Genomic DNA, 4,355 nt, shown 5'->3' on the forward strand with positions numbered 1-4,355 from the left:
GGCCTCAGGACCTTATAGCTCGGAGCCCTCCGCCAGAGGCGGGGCCGGGGCGGGGCCTCCTCCCGCCTGTCTGATCCCCATTGGTCCCCGGTTGTCGTGACAACGGTGGGGACTGGGCCCCCAGGAGTCTGGGAACTGGGTGAGGGGCGGCTCCCAGGCGAAAGTAACGCCTGGGCGTCGGGTCCTGGGTATGAACCCGGGGCGGCAGACGGTCTGAGTTCAGACTCAAGATTTAGCATTGGTCTAGGCGTGGGACGTTGGGCAGGGAGCTGAATTGCTTTGTGCTTCAGTTTGCCAGTCTGTAAAATGGGATGACAATGGAACCTACCTGCCTGGTCCTAGTGAGGATAAGGACGCAGAGCACAATGGCTGGCATAACGCACGTGTGCGCCCTTCTGTGTGCCAGGCTTCACCGAGGGCACCAGAATCGTGGTACACGGTAGGCTCTCCTCTCTGAGGAGAGAACTTTAAGGCCTGATTGATAAATGAGAAAACTGAGGCCTCTCCAAGGTGGAAAGGGACTTTGCCAAAACAGGGCAGCCGGAATTGACAAATTCTGGCGGTGGCAGAATTCGAACCCGGGATTTTCTGGAGAGCCGGAGCTGCAACATGAGGATTCCCCCAGGTCATGAGCCAAGCAGGGGCGACCCAGGGAACCACCCCCTCCCTGTGGCGCGCTGGCGGACCTGTCCTCAGCGCACTGGGCTGCGCGAGCCAGGGGCTTCTCCGCCCACCGGCCTGGAGCCCTATTCGCGCCCAGCTGTGAGTCACGGAGACCTGCGTTCCTCCGCCCCGGTTCCCGGCTGTCTCCTCCCCTCCCCACTGCGCTCCCGGCCTCGGTCTCCCGAGGAAGGTCACGAGAACTAGCCCAACATTGGCGTACTTTGAAGCCATCTGGTGTTTTTTTATTTTACTTAAAAAAATCTTGAAATTCTAAACAGATCCTCCTCAGTCGTGTTAGAGCACAAAACGAAGCTTTTTGCGTCTTGTCTCTGGCATTTTTTCCTGATGTAATTAATCTCTCTCTAACTTCACTGGGGCTCTGCAGGTCCTATAGGGAGAAGGTGTTTGGTTTACCCATTTGCCCGTTGAGGAAACCGAGGCTCAGCGACAGTAAGGAAGGGGTTTGGTTGAGTCATTTTGCTGGGAAATAGCGGAACCGGTTCTGGAGCAGCTGTGTTTGCCTTTTACCCTTCACTCTACAGGGTCATTTTCATTTCATTCATTCATTCATTCATTCACCCTAGCAGCTGCTTCATGCCTGTCCAGATGCTTAATGAGACTTAATGACGAGTGGGAATAATCCATTCCCGGCACTCATCTGGCACTTACAGAGTGGTGGGAGGCAGACAGTAATCCAGTGACACCAGGAGAACAAGACAATTCCTGGTGGGATTGGGAGACAGGGAGGGGGCAGGACAGGTTTGTGGGGAGGGTGCCAGGCTCTGCCTGGGACTGGGCTGGGGCTGGAGTTGGTACAGGTCCGTGTAGCCCCAGGGCAGGTTGCCAGGGGAAGTTAGAAGACTAGACAAGGGAAGTTCAGACAAGTGCACAGGACACTGCTGTGGGCGAAAGCAGGAGTCTGGAGTCTGGAGATGAGGCTGTTCTGCCCCAGCCCAGAGACAGGAACTCGAGTCCCACCCTATGTAACTGAGGTGGGAACAGCATGATGTCATCAGGCCCTCTGCTTAGCACCAACACACCAGGAACCCTGGGATCCATCCGGCTCCCCAGTGGGGAGTGGCATAGATGCTTGGACCCCTGTGGAGGTATCTGCAGCTGCTCACCCATTATCCTCCCTGCTTTGGGGACTAGTTATGTGACCTGGGCCACATAGCCACTAGATCCCCCGGCTCTGACACTGGTGCAGGGATCAGCATGTGACTCATGCTGGGCTCTTGACAACCTGCTCAGTGACATGGGGAAATCAGAAAAGATGAGCTTCTTCCTTGCCTGGTGGCACAGCTGGCTGGAGGGTAGACTGGTGATGGTGAGGACCCTCTTGTCAACTTTGGAGTGGGGGTGGGGATGTCCGAGAGTGAGGCAATCCAGAGCAAAACAGATCTCTAGGATGGAGAAAGATGCACATTTGTTTGTTTTAATTGTTATTTAAGGGTTTTTTTTTTAATGTTTTATTTATTTCTGAGCGCGAGAGAGAAAACATGAGCAGGGGAGGGTCAGAGAGAGAGGGAGACACAGAATCCAAAACAAGCTCCAGGCTCTGAGCTGGCAGTCAGCACAGAGCCTGACGTGGGGCTCGAACCCACGAGCTGTGAGATCATGACCTGAGCCGAAATCAGATGCTTAACAGACTGAGCCACCCAGGCCCCCTTGTTTTAATTTTATATTTGAGAGAGAAAGATGCAGAGAACGAGCAAGGGAGGTGTTGAGAGAAGGAGACAGAATCTGAGGCAGGCTCCAGGCTCTGAGCTGTCAGCACAGAACCTGATGTAGGGCTCGAACCCATGAGCAATGAGATCATGACCTAAGCCAGAGTCAGATGCTTAACCAACTGAGCTACCCAGTGCCCCACATTTGTTTTTTAAGAGACAGAGAGAGAGAGCACAAGCAGGGGAAAGGGGCAGAGGAAGAGAGAGAAAGACAGAGACAGAGACAATCTTAAGCAGGCTCGTCACTGAGCATAGAGCCTGATGTGAGGCCTGATCCCACGACCCTGAGATGATGACCTGAGTTGAAATCCAGAATCAGGACACTCAACCAACTAGGCAGCCCAGGGGCCCCGAAAATGCATATTTTTTTGAGCCCCTGGGTTTAGCTGGGGTGGAAGCCAGATGTATTCCTGGAATTCTTGGTATCAAGGCTCAATAAATTCCCATCTTTGCTGGAAGTGACTTCTGTCATTTGCAACCAAATTGAGTCTTGCCTCCTTCAACCTCCTGGAACTGTGATCTGAGGTTCAGGGAAGCAGTTAAGTAGCTGGTGGCCCCAGCCCATATAGTGCTGCTGATTAGAACCCCTTCCTCCTGCCCTCACCTCGTCAGGGCTCTGTCCTGGTACAACCCAGGAGGCCCCTGGGATTTAGTAAGATCAAACAATCTGCACAAAGTCACCCAGCCAGGAAGTAGGGGGCTGGTCTGGATCAGGAGGTCCAGGCACAGCCCCTCTCAGAAGAAGGAGGATGCAAGACCAGGGGTAGACATCTCCTCCAGCCTGGCTCCATACCTGTGCTCCCAGGAGAGCGAGCCTGAGTATTGAGCAGGAAACCCACAGGGCCTAGCTGATCATCATGGATGGCTCTGGCCCCACTTTCCAGGAGTGACCTTGACCCCCCTGGCCATCAGTAAGTAAGACCACGTGCTGGAATTGGAAAGAGCAGCTACAGACATGGTTTCTTAACCTGCCTGGTTTTTCCAGATCACAAGGCAACTTTTATATAACTGGGGGATTCGTTCACTGACTGGTTTCTCCAAAGAGCCCAGAGACCTGCTTCTTCCCCATGTAGTCCACTAAGTCTCACGGCTGTCCTGGTAGACACGGAATGTGCCTGCTAGCCTCGGGCCACAGGGTCCGTTCAGATTCTTTTTCTTCTTTACTATTTCCACTGGGGCCTGGAGAGGGTTATGGGGTCCCAGGTAGGATGAGGGCTGCCCTCAAACTCCTGCGGAAATCCTAGCTGGGCTTTCAACAGCTCCCATGCTGTCATCGGGGCCCTCACCGCCAGGCTCCACTCACCTCAGCTGGGCTGAGGCCACTGGGTGACCCTGGGTAGTCACCTGTTCCTCCAGATCTTATTGTTCCCTTCTGAGAGCAGAAATGCCAGGCAGACCTCTGTGTCAGCTCCTGAAGCCCCCAGAGACCCAGCCCTGCCAAGAGCTGTGCAGCACAGCCTTCCCCAGCTTCGGCAGAGTGTCCAGGGAGCCAAAGGGTACAGGGTGCTGAGACATGCAGCTGGAGCTCTGCGTTGGGTCACTTCATCCATGGGACGGGGTGAAAGATTCTTAGGGGACCTGGAATAGTGCCCATGGCATAGAAGGTTCAGGGAACCCAGGCTAGAGACCACCTGGGTGGAGTTCCTTGCCTCAGGGTGGCTGGTCCTCAGCTGAAATCTGTGGTGGGGAGCACAAGTAGAGCAAGGTATGAGGCCAGACCAGGGCTTGGGACAGGAGGCCATGTCCCCCAGACTCCTCCCTTCTCCCTTCTATGGGGTTAGGCTGGGGTGGGGTAGATGGCGGTGTGGTGGGGGGCAAAGGTGCAGGGCTAGGGAGGGTCTGAAGGACTGGCCTGGGACCGAGGTTCAAGGACAGCCAGCAATGGAGATCTGGATGGGAAATTGAGGCAGGAATTCTGCCCTGAGTGTAGGCCTGGAGAGGGTAGGCCTCAGGAGGTTGGCTGGT

Source organism: Hyaena hyaena, unplaced genomic scaffold, assembly GCF_003009895.1.
Source record: "Hyaena hyaena isolate Hyena2069 unplaced genomic scaffold, ASM300989v1 scaffold_1385, whole genome shotgun sequence".
Classification (NCBI taxonomy): domain Eukaryota; kingdom Metazoa; phylum Chordata; class Mammalia; order Carnivora; family Hyaenidae; genus Hyaena; species Hyaena hyaena.